The 18,226-nt window shown below is 54.8% G+C and overlaps 1 protein-coding gene across 1 annotated transcript in view; it reads left to right on the top strand.

Annotated features, from left to right (window-relative positions):
- The first annotated feature begins 369 nt into the window (after positions 1–369).
- NAV1 (neuron navigator 1) overlaps positions 370–18,226 on the top strand; it is a 242,873-nt gene continuing 225,016 nt past the window's right edge. The window contains exon 1 of the mRNA XM_049112004.1: positions 370–462. The gene's annotated coding sequence lies outside the window, so the exon portion shown is untranslated. The remainder of the gene's footprint in view (positions 463–18,226) is intronic.

Genomic DNA, 18,226 nt, shown 5'->3' with positions numbered 1-18,226 from the left:
GCGGAGTCGGGAGCGCGCGGGGGGCGGCGGGCCGGGCGGGGCTCGGTGGGGCCCGGGGGGGGCGGGGCGGGGCGGGCCGGCGAGGGCAGGGAGGGGTTACGGGGAGGCCCCCCCCCGCCCGGGCCGCGTCGGAGGCGGCGGGGAGGCCGGCGCGCGCCCGGGGCAGCGGGTCACCAGGCTCCGCCCCGGCCGCCCGGCCCCGGGGACGCACTTTGTTCGGGTGCCGCCTCCCCGCGCCTTGTGGGGCCGGGGCCGCAGCGGCCCTAGAGCGAGGCGCCCCCGGCCGCGGCCCCCGAGAAACTTTCTTATCGCGAGGAGAGCGCGCCCGGGCCGGCGCCGCGCGGGGGATGCGCCAGGGTGCGCGGCGGCGGGGACCCGGCCCTGGAGCCCCAGCCCCAGCCCCAGCCCCAGCCCCAGCCCGAGCCGGGGACCGGGACCCGGACGGGGACGGCGGGCGCGCCGGTGAGTGTGCGCGGAGGCGGGGCGGGGGTGCGGACGGGGCCGGGGAGGGGATGGGGATGGGAGGGGGAGAGGGGAGGGGGAGGGGATGGGGACGGGACGGGACGGGGACGGGGACGGGGAGGGGACGGGGCCGGGCAGGCTCGCGCGGGGCTCGGGCGGCGCTGGAACAACAGCCGGGGCGCTGCGCGTCTGCCCCGGGGCGGGGGGCTCACTAAGGGGCCGCCCAGTTCCGGCCTTTCCGAGCCTCAGTTTCCCTCCCGTGGGATCCCCGCAGTGTGAAGCGTGTCGAGCCCTCACCGCCGGAGCCCCCGAGGGCTGCGCTGCCGCACACGCACACGCGCGTGCCCCAGTCGGTCCCGTCCCCGCGGGGCGAGCGGAGCAGCCGGGGCAGGTGACCTCGCTCGCGGGCGGCTCCCGGGGGCGCGGGGGCGCGGGGTGCGCGGAGAGGTGTGCGCCCGAGCGACCCTCGGGGCTGTCCGGCTCTGGCGGCCGCCCAGGACCAGCGCCCCCGGGACACGGGAAGGGGGAAGGGCGAGGCCGGGTGACTCCGGGGCTCACCTGCGGGCTCGGCGCCGGGGCTGCCCGGGTCCCCTCCGTGGGAGCGGACGGTGGGACGAGGCATCGCCGAGGCTGCGGAGGCCCGGGGGAGGCAGCATCCGGAGGACGTAGGGGGGTGTCCTGGGAGTGTGCTGGGGTGTCCTGGGGGTGTCCTGGAGTGTCCTGGGGGTGTCCTGGGGGTGTTCTGGGGTGTGCTGGGGTGTCTTGGGGCTGTGCTGGCGCTGTACTGGGGCTGTGCTGGGGCTGTGCTGCGCCTGTGCTGGGGCTGTGCTGGGGCTGTCCTGGGATTGTGCTGGGGCTGTGCTGGGGGTGTACTGGGGCTGTGCTGGGGCTGTGCTGGGGGTGTACTGGGGCTGTGCTGGGGCTGTGCTGGGGGTGTACTGAGGCTGTGCTGGGGCTGTGCTGGGGGTGTACTGGGGCTGTGCTGGGGCTGTGCTGCGCCTGTGCTGGGGCTGTGCTGGGGCTGTCCTGGGATTGTGCTGGGGCTGTGCTGGGGCTGTGCTGGGGGTGTACTGGGGCTGTGCTGGGGCTGTGCTGGGATTGTGCTGGGGCTGTGCTAGGGGTGTCCTGGGGCTGTGCTGGGGCTGTGCTGGGCTGTGCTGGGGGTGTGCTGGGGATGCACTGGGGGTGCGCTGGGGGTGTGCTGGGGCTGAAGTCCACCCGCGGACAGGGTGCCTTGTCCCCCGAGCCCAACCCTGGAAGATCAGCTGGCGAGTCAATGGGACTTTGTTAGGACCGCCGCGGGGCGCAGCTGGCGCCGGCTTGGGAAGCGCCGGCCCCGGGTTGATAAGGCGCTGTGTGTGTGGCTTCCTGTTCCCCAGATGGGGATGCCCCGGCCTGCTCACAGCGCGGAAGCCTGCCTAGGTTTTCATCTTTCCGGATGCTGAGGTCCCCTGCTGCTGGCTGCTGATGGGGCAGCTGGACTTCGCACAAAGAACCCCTCCCCAAGGAGGCGGAGCTGCCCTTCAGGGGCCTTGGCTGCCCTCAGCCCCCAAACACATGTCCCTACAGCCTCCTTATGGATTTTTTTTTTTTTTTTATCCTGCCTTGAATTTTGGTTAGTGTGTCCTTGAGATGAAACTGGGAAAGGACACTGTGACTATGGATTTCCTCCCCTGAAAATAGAGCTTTTTCTCATCTTTCAACATTAATTTCTAGGGGAAGTTATCCAGATGTAGTTCCCTATTGGCCTGTGTCGCTAACAGCCCAGATGATCAGAGAGCAAATAATTTGCCTGGTTCGGTTTTTCACTTCTTTTAAAATGGAGCTGGGGGACGTTGCTACTCCTGGAAGAACAGACAAGGCTTTTCAGGTCTGTGCTTCAGCCTCTGGGGCCCAGTGACAACTTCTCAGGTGAAGGGGGAGCAGCCCCTATTCCCAACTGGAGATTTATATGAACCCCCCCCCCCCCCCGCCCCGGGGCAGGTTTCACACTCTACTTTGTGTTTTAGATATTTGGGATTTGTGCACATGCCTTATCCCCCTATGAATGCCGTCTAGCCAGATACCCCATCCCAGCCCCCAGCATGTAGTAGGCACTTTCTAAATGTTTGCTGAGTCGTACAATTGGAAAAAATCTAAGGAACACCCACCCAGAGGCCTCCCATCCAAATCAGGTGCCCTTTTATTCATTTTGAGGGAGTTGCTTAATTGCCTCCACCACACTCTTTCCCTCTTAAAACCTGGTCCATAAGGGGGATTGATTTGCCCACAGATGGGCAATATTTAAGCATCAGGGCCTTTTGTGAGGTGTACCTGGGGAGCCCTGGCCTGGGGAAACTGAAAACAGGAATGCTGTTTCTCCTTCCCTTGCCAGATCTGCTCCCCTCCTGAATCCACCTGAGCCTCTGGCATCCCCTCGGCCTTGGTCAAGTAGAAAAGAGTGGCCTAGAGTCAGAAAATCTCTCGTCTATTCTTTAAAATTTGTCCTTTTTCCACTTTTTCCAATCAACGTCACTTCCCCTTTCTTTTAAAGTTCTTTTGAGGGGCACCTGGGTGGCTCAGTACTCTGCCTTTGGCTCAGGTCCTGGGATGAGTCCCGCATGGCGCTCCCCGCAGGGAGCCTGCTTCTCCCTCTGCCTGTGTCTCTGCCTCGCTCTCTGGGTCTGTCATGAATAAATAAAATCTTTAAAAGAAAATAAAGTCCTTTTGAGTTCTTAATGGGTTTGGCCTTTAGAAAAGAAAAAAAAAAAAAACTAGACTGTAAAAGTCAAAAGCCTCTCTTCCCTTCCCACCTCCTATCCTGCCCCTCCTCCCTTTAGGGATAATAATCAAGAGTGGGGGATGGACTCAAAGCCATACAGCCCTCTAGGCACAGGTCTTCTGGCCACCAGTCTAGGACTTACTCCCTTTCAGCAAATGCCTTCCTTGCACTCAGAATTTTCTCTGCCTAGTGTTTCCATCCATAGATCTTGGCAGATGTTCCTTAGCTGTCAGTGAGAGAGGAACAGAAACGGGTTCAGGGGAGCTGTCTCAGTGATGGAACCAACACCAGCCCTTAGTGTCTCTGGATATGGAGAACTAAGAATGTGGCAATACTTGGCAAACCCTTCATCTTTCTGGCCCCTAGTCACAAAACAATAATTAAAAACACTTTTAGTTCCTTCTTCAATGTAAAAAAAAAAAAAAAAAAAAAACAAACAAAAAAAACAACCAACTTTTCAAGTAAGAAACACCCTCTTTGGTATAAACAGTTTGCTGGGCCTAATCTGTTCTCTCAACCTCCCAGGAAGGCTGACTCAGGCCTGATTTCCTCCAAGGGGCCTGGGACTTTGCTTCCCAGCTTCCTGTGACTCTTGAGAGACGTGAAGGGAAGCAGAATGGCCAAAACCCAGGCCTCTCTGAAGTGCCTGCGGATGTGGCGCCTCTTCAGCACCGCCTGTGCAGTCCACCCTGCCAACCCATCGACTCTCTGCTCCACTTAATTTTAATATGAGCTGCACTAATATGCGTGAAAAATGAAAGGTGCTGAAAAGCATGTGCCTCCACCAAGACTGTTAATAACAAAATGTTTCCACTTCAAAGGATCGTGAGACTCTTTTAATAGCCAAGCCTTAGATGCTCTGGAAGCTTTCCTGAATGGGATTTTTTTTTTTTTTCATTTCTTTTTCAGGTTGTTCATTGGTGGTGGTAGTATTGAAACACAGCTGATTTTTGTGTGTTGATCCTGTACTCTTGCAACTTTGCCAAATTATTATGTGTGTGTTAGCCTTAGTAGCTTTTTGCACGTGTGGAGTCTTTGGGGGTTTTCTAATGTAGAATCGTGTCAACTCTAACTATAGTTCTTCATTTCCAATTCGGATGGAAATGAATTTATTTATTTTTTTTTTAATTTTATTTTTCTTGAGTTTGTGGGTTTTCCCGAATTGCTCTGGCTAGAACTTCCAATTCAATGTTGAGTAGCAGTGGTGAGACTGGAAGTCCTGGTCTTGTTGCTGATCTTAGAGAAAAAGCTCTCAGTTTCACCATCTAGTGTGATGCTTGCTGTGGGGTTTTCATAAATGTCCTGTGTCATGTTGAGGATATTCCCTTCTATTTCCAGTTTCCTAAGTGTTTTCATCATGAAAGGTGTTGGATTTTGTCAGATTCTTTTTTCTGCGCCAATTAAGATAATCATGTGTTTTGGTTACATTACATTGATCGTTTTTTGCATGTTGAATTACCCTTCCATTTCTGGGATAAATCCCTCTGGAACTTTTTTTTTAATTTGCAAAGTTTTCTTCCTTTTATTTAGAAAGACTGAAGATGGGGCACATGGGTGGCTCAGTCAGTTAAGCATCTGACTCTTAGTTTCAGCTCAGATCATGATCACGTGGTCGTGGGGTTGAACCCCGCGTCGGGCTCTTGGACTCAGCACTCAGTGTGGAATCAGCTTCTGATTCTCTCTTTCCCTCCTGCTCACTTTCTCTTTCTTTCTCTCTCAAATTAAAAAAAAAAATCTTTTTAAAATAGATTTTATTTATTTATTCATGAGAGTCACCGAGAGAGAGGCAGAGATACAGGCAGAGGGAGAAGCAGGCTCCCTGTGGGGAGCCCGATGTGGGACTCGATCCCAGGACCCTGGGGTCACACCCTGAGCCGGAGGCAGATGCTCAACTACTGAGCCACCCAGGCGTCTCCCGCCAAAAAAAAAAAAAAAAAAAAGAAAAAAAAAGAAAAGAAAATCTTAAAAAGACTGAAGAGAATTTGACACAATGCTAGCAGTACAGTTTGGTGGGTCAATGCACATTCGTTCTATTTTTCTTATAGTCACTGTACTTGAAACGTTAAACAGTTTTTTTTATTGTGGTAAAATACATGTAACATAAAAGTGACCATTTTAACCACTTTTAAGTGTGCAGTTCAGTAGCATTAAGTGCATTCCCCTTGTTGTATGACCATCACCATCATTCATCTGCAGAACTTTCTGGTCCTCCAGGGCTGAAACTCCGTGCCTGTTATGTAACAGTTAACTCTGCACTCTCTGCTCCCCCCACCTCCAGCTCCTGGCAATCACCATTCTGCTTTTTATCTCTATGAGTTAGTGAAGACTCTGTAATAACTCGAGAAGTCAGGACTTCATGGCTTTGATTGAAGGACGAAAGGGCCTCACCTGCCTTCCAAAGGGAACATCCTGGAGGGATTTTGATTCGGATATTCTTGACTTACAGACAGCCCCTCAACAACCACCCCCGTGTCCCAGACGTTGGGCCCGGATGTAGAGAAGAACGGATCCCTGGTGGTCACGAGGCTCAGAGGGCACCCAGCTCTGCCTCTGCGTGAGCTTCATTTTCTCCAGTTCACTGGTCCTCCACCTTGGCTGCGCATTAGAATCACCTTGGGAGCTTTTAAAAATTACTGATTCCTGGGCCCACCCCCAAGAGGTTCGTCTTCATCTGGTTCAGATTGCAGCCCTGGGGTCTGTCATTGTCTAAGGCCCCTGCAGTGACTCTGATGCACAGTGAGGGTTTCAACTGCTCACTGGTTGAGCTGATTTACTCCCTGGAACCCTTGGCTGGTCACAGCTTCCAGTGACGCAATTCCCTCCCCATCTGGACAATAATACTGACCCACTTTACATCCCTCCCCTGATTTTAAAATCCATTTGTAAATAGAATAAATGTCAACTTCTGTAGAATTAAACTTGCAAACTGGTAAAGAGCCTTAACTGTCCTGTAGCCCTATTTCTTTTTTCCTTTTGCAGATACATCAGGCCCCCCTAAAACATCCCCACCAGGGGTCATCCAACTTGGACACCTCTGTTGCTGGGCAACTCCCAGCAACGGTGGGTGTGTTGCAATCATCTTATTCCATATTTGGACAGCTTGGTCTCTCAGAGTTTCTTCTTGTATTAATCTGTCATGGGTGTGATTTCTACCCATTGGGGAAAGATAACAGAAGGTGAACGGGCTTCACCAAAACGCATCCCCAAATAAAGTTAGGGGATATGCAACATAAAGCATGTGGAATAAGTGCAATTGCCCTACACAGTGACAGCCCTTCAAGATTTGGAAATGGCTACAGTGTGCCTGCCCTGTCTTTTCCTCTCTGCTCTCAGCTGCCCTGTATTTTTGCAGATCTCCTTCAATGGATGTGTTCTCAAGTATTTTCTGGGGAGATGTATGAGGTAATAGCAAGAATTAGCAAGAATTTAGATCATGAAATGAGCCAGACTTGGAGTCAAGGTCCAAGTCTTGACTTTGTGTGTCAGGTCCTTAGCGCGTGATGAGTGTTCAGCAAATACTAGCCATTGCAATCACGTTATCCACAGTGACATCATTATCTCTAGCTGCGTGACCTGAAGCCGGCCAGGGAACCTCTTAGAGACTCAGTCCCCCCCCCCCCCCCCCCCGCCCCAAGAAAAGTCAAATGAAAATGCCTTACTCCGAAGACCTTGTTCCCCAGCTTGCCTGAGCTCAACCTCCTTCCTGTCCTTCAGTGATCCCTGTGTTCTGGCAAGTTTGGGAAATGCAGGTGAGGAGTGACTATGGATCAGGTGAGGCCACGTGAGCCCTGACCCAGTCCTGGGCCATGCAGGGTGTGAGCTTGGTTCATCCAGATTGCACCCCCCCCCGCCCCGTTATACTAATAACCCTTAAGACAAGCTACAGTTTCTCTCTCCATTTGAATGTGTTGTGTCCAGAATGAAATGCAGCACTCCGGTTACGGGCTACTGGCACCATCGCCCATGATCAGTTGGGCAAAGCAGCTTTTTTTCCCCTTCAATTTGTAGATTGCCCCTGCAAACCTGCAAACTGGCCTGTCAGGGAAAAGATGGGAGCATGAGGGCATAAAGGGGTGAGAGTCTGATCACACCTTCTGCTTTGTATTGTTTGTTGTTGAACTGATTTGTTTCGTTTTGGTGTTACCTGAATTTTCTTTTCTTTTCTTTTCTTTTCTTTTCTTTTCTTTTCTTTTCTTTTCTTTTCTTTTCTTTTCTTTTCTTTTCTTTCTTTCTTTCTTTCTTTCTTTCTTTCTTTCTTTCTTTCTTTCTTTCTTTCTTTCTTTCTTTCTTTTTTTTGTAGATGGCAAGGATAGCATAGAATGTAAAGTCAATTCCCAGTGCCTCTTTTCCCAGTTCATTGGTGCAGATAATTGAGTTGACTGGAAGGAGTATCCGGGTTCTGGGTAGTGCTAAGATACCAACTGTTCTCTTCCTGCTTTCCTTTTAACACGAGAGAGACAGCTGATGAGACACCCGGTGACGGAGCCTCAGCCAGGACCCAGACTGGGCAGCTGTCTGCCTGGCTGTGCATCTGGGGCGCTTCTGTCCCTCTGCCCTCCCTCCCCAGAGCTTCTGAAGCAGGTCTCCATTACCCCGGCTGTCCCCACACCGCAGAATGCTGACCATCAGCCCCCTACCTGGGAGCTCTCCATCACCTCCCAGGCATGGTCAGCTCTCTAAGGGCTTTATGACCTCAGCAAAGCTGCCCCCACCTCCCTGGGAGGGACTGTTGGGAACTGCAGTGTTGGGCCAACACCTAATTCCCGGAGTAGGCAAAGGGCTGCATGACCTTAGGTGCTTTCCAGCCCTGCAGGTGCCCTCCGTCACCCCCGCCGCCACCCCATAAGGTTTTATTCTGAAAAATGTCTAATCAGTAGAGAAAGTGAAAGAGTAGTACCATTCATTAATGTCTGGACTCACTAATTGTTAACATTTTTTTAAAAGATTTTATTTATTCATGAGAGACACAGAGAGAGGCAGAGACCCAGGCAGAGGGAGAAGCAGGCTCCCTGCGGGGAGCCCCATGTGGGACTCGATCCCAGGACCCCGGGGTCACGCCCTGAGCCAGAGGCAGATGCTCAACCTCTGAGCCACCCAGGCATCCCTTGTTAACAATTTTTTTTTAAGAATTTATTTATTTAAGAGAGAGAGTATGAGTCGGGCAGGGGCAAAGGGACAGGGAGAAGAAGACTCCCCGCTAAGCAGGGAGCCCCATGTGGGGCTCGATCGGGGGCTCGAGAGGGAGCTAGGCGTGGGGCTCTGGGCTCTAACCCACGACCCTGAGATCATGACCTAACGGACTGAGCCACCCAGGAGGCCCTGATGGTTAGCATTTTGCTACACTATGCTCCCTCTGTCTCTGTCTCTCTAATAAAACTCCTGAGCCATTTGAAAATGATTTGCTGACATTGTGACACTTAGGCCCTAAATACTTCAACATGTATTTCCGAAGGACAAGGGCGTTCTCCTACATAACCACAGCCAATGATACTGGCTTTAGCAGAAGTATTTAATCTACGGGCCATATTCATATTTTCCGGTTGTTCCCCAAGTGCTCTTTAGAGAGCGCTGTGCATTTTTTCCCACCGCAGCCTGCTGTGTGGAGGCTCGAACTGCAGCTTTCTCTCCCAGAAGAAGGACATGAAGTCCTGATCCTTTAAATTGGGATCGTGATGCACGGAGTACAAAGTACTTCAATTGCACTTAATCTTTATAGCCGCTGAGTGAGATAGGTACTGATGTCCCGGGCGCCCTGGGAGTGTTAATACTTTTGTTCTAAACACAATGTAAAGAGTCTTATAATTTTGCTTTCCAAGGTGTTTGGACATTGGTGACTCATTTCTTAATAATTTAAAATTGGCTACTTCTTGGGATCCCTGGGAGCCTCAGTGATTAAGCGTCTGCCTTTGGCTCAGGGCGTGAACCTGGGGTCCTGGGATCGAGTCCCACATCCAGCTCCCCACAGGGAGCTTGCTTCTCTCTCTGCCTCTCTCTGTGTGTCTCTCACGAATAAATAAATAAAATCTTAAAAAAATAAAATAAAATTGGCTACTTCTTGGTAACCCTGAACATATACAGAAACTACTATGAAGTGAGAAAAGATTTGTCACCTATAAGTGATTTCCAAATATAATTATTTTTTATGAAAATTACATTTACATATCGATGCAGTTGATATGACGTTTCATTTTGTAGATGTTTCGTTAAACTATGGCTAGTCTCCATTTTGCAGCTTTTATTTTTTTGTATTGTGGAACCATGACATTTTCTCCCATGGGCCTCCGAAAAGCTGCTGGGTCGCAGGCCTTCCGTCCTAGACACAGGTGGGGTGGGCGGGGAGCACACCTCTGGTCCCTGAGGGATCTGTGGGTGAGTATTGGAGACTGGCATCACTCGGGGACATTCGTGGCCTGAGCCTGAGAGTGTGGCTGAGCTCTTAGGAAGTCACAGGACCCAAATCCCATCCTCCTGTCGTGGGTCCTTCTGGGGTCTTGACTGCAGAGCTTCCTGCAGCTTAGGGTACGACCTTCACTGACCTATTTCACAGCCAACCCCTCATTTCCTTTTCATGGCAACCCTAGGAGGTGGTAAGGCAATCGTTCCTCTTTATACACACGGGGAAGGAGGACTCCGTGAGGCTGGGTAAGTTGCCCAAGGCCTTATACAGCAGAGGGGGGAGCGGCTTCAATGGCCTGTGGTTGTCCTGATACACAAATGCAGAAATCACATTGAGGTTTTCTGTTTGTTTGTTTTAAAGATTTTATTTATTTATTTGAGAGTGAGAACACGAGTCGGGGGAGGGGCGGAGGGAAAAGAGAAGCAGGGGGATGCTCAGCCCCCCGCTGAGCAGGGAGCCTGATGCGGGGCTCCATCCCAGGACCCTGGGATCCTGACCTGAGTTGAAGGCAGACGCTGAGCCGACGAAGCCACCCAGGCGCCCCACATTGAAGGTTTTTTTTTTTTTAACTAATTTTGCTACTCTATTTATTTTGACAAGTCCTTAAGATGTGTCTGTCAGAGAAAGCTACTTAAAAGTACATCACCAATTTTATCCCTCCTTCTAATTTTACCCAGTCAAGGGAACAATGTAAAAGTGTTATATTTTGAGTTCTGTCTCTCATTTCCTCCTCCGAGTTGAAAATAACTATTGTGTGTGAATCTAGGGCCGCGTTAAGCTGGCAGTCCTTTAAGACTTTTGCTTTTTAGCTGGTCTGGACCTGTAAACTGGCCTTCCCCCATTTACACACCTCCTGTGATATCCAGATCTCTCTCTGCCACCCATTACCCACCTCCTTAGGGGATGTCATCACAAAGACACATCTGTTAAGGCCACATCGCACCTCTGAGTCATCTCCCCACTTCCTCTTGCTGGCCATGGCCAGAAAGAAATGAGAGGCCACTCGGGAGGCTCTGAAAGTGACCGCAGGGTTGGGGTGGCTGTGGGAAGTAGGTGGGAAGGGCCGTTGTGAGCTGGCCACGGAGACCATGATACTCTCATACCCACATCCAGCCCCAGACAAAGGCCTCTGTGTTTGGGATGGCAGGGCTGGGGCAGATGGGGGTGGGGGGTGTGCTGGTATAGTCTGGGAGACGCTCCCCAGGGCAGAGACAAGCGTGCAGAGTCGTACTCTGCTGGCAGTAGCCTAGCTGGGTCTTGGCACATAGTAGGGCTCATTGATTGCTCCCAGGATAAGGGATGCTTGTCCTTAAGCTGAGGGATGGCTGGGAATGAATGTAAGTGCCATTGGTCCTGAATTCCCCTGGCTGGCTTGGAGGCCACCTCCTTGCTTCCTTGGCTGCTCCCTGACATGCGGCCTCTGAGTGAATGGCTGTCGTGGAAATTGCAGTCCTTGGAGTCAGCCTGACCCACCAGGAGCCTCCCTGAGCTTCAGCTTCCTCACCTGCCAGTGGGGGCAGTCATACCTACCCCACGGGGCTCTGAGGGTCATCCTGAGGCTGTTACAGACCCTCTGGCATAAAGCGAATGGGAGAGGTCATCGTCGGCCTAGATCCTGATGCCCCCGCGGCCCTCCACCCTTGGTCCTGGGTGGGTCAGCGCAGCCTAGACTGCGTGACCGAGCAAAACGAAGGATGCCGCAAGCATTCAGCTCCCCAGCTCTGCACACTGTGCTTCTGGGTGGATTTACCCCCAAAGGGGTGTTTATGTACCAGACAGGGGGAAATGTTTCCTTGTCTGAGGGTCAGACAGACCGGGTGGGAGTAGTGCCGGCTGGAAGACGTATGGTCCCTCTGGGCCCCTCTGGGCTCCAGACTGCAGGCCTCTGGGGGGTGTGGGGGAGTGGAGTGGCCTGGGGTTTTGTTTGGCAAAGCCCGCCTATTATCTGGCCCAGGCTGTGTTTCCAGGGCATTATAAATAGCACTGGCTTCGGGAGGAGAGGTCGCAGATGTGGCCGAGGCAGAGTGGATGGGAAGGTGGGAGATTGGAAATGATGAGCTCGAGCCTTTGTGGGCTGGAGCACAGGCTGGGGCCGTCTCCATGGCAGTGGGACACCAGGGAGCGCTCAGCCTGGGTGCCTTGGAGGCAGAAGGCCTGACTTACAAGCCAGAAGAGCCTGTGCTCAGTGGCCCATGGGCCAGAGCTGCCCGTTCTATTTGCTTCCATCTGCCTCTTTGTGGAGAGCCCAGAGCGGCTGCCTGAACCCGGGCGGGGGGATGGAGCAAGAGCCCGAGCAAGGTTCCAGGCCTAGAGACATGAGTAGAAGCAAATGGCTCCTCACCTTGAGCAGCACCCTGTCCCCCCCTCCGCCCCCCGTGTGCCCTGGGGCTGCCTTTCCCTCCAGGAGAGAGAGAGAGAGAGAGAGAGAGAGAACCCCTTACTCTTCTATTTCTTTCTATTCTCTTCTAAATTGAGTTTTTAAAAAATATTTATTTATTCATGAGAGACACAGAGAGAGAGAGGCAGAGACCCAGGCAGAGGGAGAAGCAGGCTCCATGCAGGGAGCCCGATGTGGGACTCGATCCCGGGTCTGCAGGATCACGCCCTGGGCCCAAGGCGGTGCTAAACCGCTGAGCTACCGGGGCTGCCCGCGTTATGTTTTATAAACCGTGAAATGCACGATCTTAAGTGTCCAGGGCTATACTTTCTTGACGGATGAATACACCTTTGTACCCCAGGTCCCAGCCCAGGCGCCTCCCGCCTCCTGCCTCCCGCAGCCCGCAGTCCCCTGCTGTGTGCACACCCCCCCCCCCCACGGCATCACCGTGCTGAGTCTTATTACCGTAGGTTAGTGCTGCCTCTTCTTGAGCGTCCCGTACACAGACTCGCAGTGTATGATCTGTTTTGCGTCTGGCATCTTTAGCTCAACGTAATATTTTTGAAATTCACCTGTGTTGGATGATGTAGTCTTTTCCTTTGAACTTCTGATGTGGGAACGCACCACAGGGGGGCGGTTAAGTGGCTGCCTTCAGCTCAGGTCATGACCCCAGGGTCCTGGGATCGAGGTCAGGCTCCCAGCTCAGCGAGGAGTCTGCTTCTCCCTCTGCCCCTTCCCCTGCTTGTGCGCTCTCCCCCGCTCGTTCTTTCTCTCAAATAAATAAAATCTTTTTTTTTTTTTTAAAGGAACGCGGCCCAGTTTGTTTATGGGGGAGCCCTTTCAATTGCTTCCATTGCTCTAGGATTTACATGTGCTGAGCATCAGTAGGGTATCTGCCAGGGTTTTGAACGTTAAGGTGAGCTAGGAGTCTTTGACGTCGGCAGTGTCACCTGTTTTCCCAGAGTGCTTCCCGCTTTGGTGGCTGCCTGTGAGGCCATAGTACCTTTTCTTTCCTTCACGAAGCGGAAACCATCCATACCTCGGAGAGGTAACTAGATGTTGGGATCACTAGTTGAGAGGCAGCTGGTTTCCCCGTAAGACAGGTTGTTCTCTGACCTGAATGGAGTGGGTGCGCCTGGACAGGCAGGAGAGCCTAGCCCTGCGTACAGGACGTGGAGATCACTAGCCTACAGGTGGTGGGAAGACCCCCCCACCCAAGGCCCAGAGCAGGGAGGTGACATGAAGCAGCGCTTTAACAGGAGTACGGTCCAGATCTGCTTTGTTCAATGAGGGGACCTCCGCCTCGGCACCTCACACAGAACCTGGCATACTGTGGACTTCCGAGAAGGAGGTGTGGAATGAACTAGCGGATTGCAAGAGGGGGCATTGGGCCAGCAGATGCACTGTCCCGTTCCAGACACAGAGGGCTGAGCGAGGGCAGCCCTGCCAGGAAAGGAAATGGAGAGTGGGTGGGTTTCTCATAAAGGAAAACCCAACAGGACTTCAGGAGTTGGCCATGGAAGGGACGCAAGAGAGAGGAGAATCAGGGAAACACGCCGTCTTTTTGGAAGAGCACTGGGCGGAGAGCCGGAGGGCCTGCGTTAGGGTCCCGGGTGCTCATCTTTTAAGTAGACATGGTACCGTGGACCGGTTGGCTAGAACTGGGTAACGAAGGTCCATCCGTTGGGTGGCTTTAGACAACAGCAACTGACTGTCTCAGCTCCAGAAGCTGGAAGTCTAAAACTGAAGTGTCGGCAGGGCCGTGCTCCCTCTGAAACCTGTTCTGGAGAAGCCCTCCTCGCCGCCTCTAGCTTCTGGCGCTTGCCGGCGGTGCTTGGCATTCCGTGGCTTATGGATGCGTCACTCCCCGTCTCTGCCTTCCTCGTTATGTGGCCATCTCCTCCCTGTGGTCTTCCCATCATCTGCCCGTTGTGTGTGTCTGGGCCCAAATCCCCTCTTCTAAGGCCAACCCCACTCCAATATGACCTCATCCTATAACTAATTATATCTGTAACAACCCTGTGTCCAAATAAGGTCACGTTCTCGGATCCCGAGGGTTAGTACTTCAGCTCTGGTTTGGCGACACGGTTCAATCCGTAGCATACCACCTGCCTGGTGACAGAGAATGAGGAAGGAATGCATGCGAGGTGCCTCGTAACTGGGATGTGCGAGGCATGTACCGGGGTGATGTTAGCTGGGGGACCTGCTTTTCATTCTTGCGGGCCCTTGTTCAAATCTCTTTCCCTTTCTGAGTCTCGGTTTCCTGATCACATTTGGAACCTGATCTCTCAGGTTCTCCACATCTAAATCCTGTACCCCAGGGCCCTTCGGTGGCTCAGCAGTTGAGCGTCTGCCTTTGGCCCAGGGCGTGACCCCGGGGTCCCGGGATCGAGTCCCACATCGGGCTCCCTGCAGGGAGCCTCCTTCTTCTTCTGCCTGTGTCTCTGCCTTTCTCTGTGTCTTTCAGGAATAAATACATAAAATCTTTAAAAAAATTTTTTTAAATAAAAAAAATAATAAATCCTACTCCTCTTTGCTTCTGAGGTTCTGAGCTTTCAAGTGTGGGGACCTGTGGGACCTGTGAGGTCATTAACAGATCTGGAGGGGGAACCAGCCTGCATATCAGCAGAGGCTGCCTCCAGTCCTGCCCATCTTTTGGGTACCCAGCTTCCTTCCCCCGGTGGCTAGGACCTGGAAAGTCCCGAGCATCTTCTCTGTGCTCCCCTGGGCCAGGGCAGTCCTCACCTCATGGAGGCCTGGGAGGGAGGCCTGCTATAAATAACGTTCTCTCCAATCATGTCTTCCCTTGCAGGAAACACAGCAGCCTGGTGAGGCAGGAAAAAGGTGTTTCCGAAAGAGAGGCCAGGAAGGGGAGAGGTTAGGTGGGAACTCTGGAGCCAGGTGGGTTCCCGGGTGCTGGAGGAGAAGCGGCAGAGGCAGCTGGGGAGGAGGGGGTCCACGGTGGCTCTGGTGCCAGCTTCCGGGGCGGCAGGCAGATGGCTCTGCTTGGGGTCTGCCGTCCAGGAACTCCAGGAGAAGAGCCGGTGAGAAAGGCCCAGGAGAGATTAGGGATGGGAGGCTTAGGATTTTAGGTTGAGAGAGGGGATCATGGAAAGTGCCGCACTCATTCATTCACCCATCCGTTCATTCATTCACTGAACATTCGCCACAGCTTGGGGCAGAGCCCGGAGCCAGGACAACAGCGGAAACTCATTTATAAAAAAGGGTCTGGGGGATCCCTGGGTGGCGCAGCGGTTTGGCGCCTGCCTTTGGCCCAGGGCGCAATCCTGGAGACTCGGGATCGAATCCCACATCGGGCTCCCGGTGCATGGAGCCTGCTTCTCCCTCTGCCTGTGTCTCTGCCTCTCTCTCTCTCTCTCTCTCTGTGACTATCATAAATAAATAAATAAATAAATAAATAAATAAATAAATAAATTTTAAAAAAGGGTCTGGGGACGCCCGGGGGGCTCAGTGGTTGAGCGTCTGCCCTTGGCCCAGGGCGTGACCCCAGGGTCCCGGGATTGAGTCCTGCACCGGGCTCCCCGCAGGGAGCCTGCTTCTCCCTCTGCCTGTGTTTCTGCCTCTCTCTGTGTGTCATTCATGAGTAAATAAATAAAACCTAAAAAATATAAAGAAAGAAAATAAAAAAAATAAAAAACGGGTCTAGTAAGCAAGCTGACGATTGTGCACCCAAGGCAGCTCGGGGCTGTGGGTGGACAGAGGTGCTCGAGGGGGCAGGAAAGGCGCCCCCAGAAGTGAGGGCCACTGGGTGCAAAGAATGGGTGTGAGGGGGGGTTGGGCGGCATCTAGGGCAGGGGTAGGCAATGCCCCCTCCTGGCCTCTGCTCTCCTAGCCGCGGGCATTGTCCAGCCCCGGCCTCCAGGAGGGTCTGAGGAGCCGCGTGTCCCCTCCACGGGGGCTTCCCCTGGGTGGCCGGCAGAGAGCGCCACTGTCCTCCCATCCCCTGCGCTGAAACCCCGTTGGCTTCCAAGTGCCACCCCCTCGAGGAGCCCGAGGCGTCATTAACCCGCCTGCCACCCGCCCCGCGGAAACAGGCTTAATTCTGTTGAGGTGTCCACAGTGGCGAGTGTCACAGGCAAAAGCTCCAACCAGCAGGATCGTGCCCCGGGAGGGACAGTGCAGAGTCGGCCAGGGACCCGAGAGCCCAGACTCCTGGTACCCCAACCCTCCAGATCCGGGGCCAGACCGCAGGCCCCCACCTCAGGGCTGCAGGGGACGGGGATGGAGATAAAAATAGCCTGTGGCTCCTGCTAGGCTGCTCCGGAGAATTCTGCTCTGGCGTCAAGGTGAGATGGCTCTGCGCTCTGTGCCACCCATGGGGGGCGGGGGCCCGCCCACGGCGAGGCGGGAAGGCCACATTTCAACTGCAGTCGTCCCCCCGGGCGGCCGTGATGAGCGCCGACACCAGATCCTGGCGCCCTCCGAGGAAGCCGGGTGACTACAGCGGCTGTGCTCCCCTCTTGGTGACACAGGGCACCGTAGTTTTGGAAGACAGACCTTGTCCAGTGTCTCTCGGCCCGGCCCGTGGGACAACAGACACGTCCTGCCATCGTGTGCCCCGTCGTGTGCAGTGACTTCGGGGCCCCCGTTAGGCCTTGATTTCATGACACCCGCTCTGCACGTGCAGATCGCTTGCAGAGCTGACTGTGGTCCCAGAGGTGGCCCCGGGTCAGCCCCAGGGGGAACGGAGGTCAGAAATCACCCCGCCGCCTCCAGCACATTCAGCCGCGGCCTCCACGCTGGCACCTTCCTCTGCTGCTGATCAACTGCCAGGGGATATTTCTTGATCTTCCTGGTTCTCAGTTGGGTAAACTGAGGCCCACCTCGCCTGAGCCACTCAGACTGGGAAGGATACATAATGAAAGCCCGGGAATAGCTGGCTGGAATCCAGCCCCTTACTGTAATGGTACTGAGAAATGTCAGGCAGGGTTTTTGTTTCAATAAAGGGGAGGGAATGAGGAGAAGCAGGAGGCCGCATCTCTGTGAGTCTGCGGTTTGCTGGAGTCGGATGAAAGGGCTCCTCGGGGCCTTGGCGAGGAAGCTGTCTGTGTGCCGGGCGGTGTCCGGCTGGGTGTGGAGCTCTGTGCGAGGCTTGGGGGGCCGGACGGGGGAGGGGGCCTGGCCGTCCAGAACACGGGGAGGAGGGAAAGGAGTCTAGTCCTGCCACGTTTTCGTTGCGTGACTTTTTTTTGTCGTTAAAGATTTTATTTATTTATTCATGAGAGACCCAGAAACGGAAGCAGAGACACAGCAGAGGGAGAAGCAGGCTCCCTGCGCAGAGCACGGTGTGGGACTCGATCCCGGGACCCCGGGGTCACGCCCTGAGCCCCCGGGCGCCCATGTTGGGTGCCTTGATGTAAATTTTACATTCCTTCCTTTCCTTGTCTGCGGAACGGGGACGGGGACGTCTTAACCTCACCCGGGCTGGCGTGCGATGAGCCCCGTGGCCGGCTGGCGTGGTGCCAGGCCTGGGAAGTGGTGGGGGCTCAGCAAACGGCAGCCCCTGGTGAAGCCCGGGACCTTCTGAGCCCGAGTTGTCTCCGTGGCTGGGGGCTGCAGCGACCTGGTGACCGTAAAGTGCCAGCGCGACTTGGGCCCCCAGTAAGTGCCTCCATTGTAGGCTGTTGTCTCCTGCCCCTGGGAGGCTCCCCGCGCAGTCGGAGGTCGGCCACCAGGGCCTGGCAGGCGCCAGGGAAAAGCCACTGAACAGTGACTCCCTCCCCGAGCTGCTGCCTTGGAGCTTGGGGTGGGGCGGGGAGCCCGGGGCCAGGCGCAGTGGCCCCCCAGCCCGGGCAGCGGGCGAGGACGGCTGGGGGTCTGGCCCACCGCAGAGGGGAGCGGGTTTGCCCTGGGGGGGGGTGTCCCACACATGGGGTATGCCGTGGGGCCCGAGCTGCGGGAGGCCCAGGGCGTGTGTTCTGCGTGGGGCCCGCCCAGAAGGCCCCAGAGCAGGGCGGGCCGTTGCCAATAGGTGCCTGGTGGGGGGCGACTTGGGGGTCGGGGCCACCGGGTGGCGAGCCTTTGTCTGCGGGGCCCTGCCGCTTCCTACGGCTGTCACCAGAGGGCGCAGCCGCCCCGCTCCAGCCCGGAGCCCCACGCCCTCCTCTCCTCCCCTCTGCTCCGGCTGGCAGCTGAGCCTCCTCCAGGCTGGGGGCCTGGGCATCCCCTCTTCCTCAGGCTGGGGAGGGGGTGGTCCGGGAGGGCAGGC

This window comes from Canis lupus, chromosome 7 (genome assembly GCF_003254725.2).
Source record: "Canis lupus dingo isolate Sandy chromosome 7, ASM325472v2, whole genome shotgun sequence".
Lineage (NCBI taxonomy): Eukaryota > Metazoa > Chordata > Mammalia > Carnivora > Canidae > Canis > Canis lupus.
Note: the sequence above shows the minus strand (reverse complement) of the source record. Positions and strands in the feature narration are given on the sequence as shown.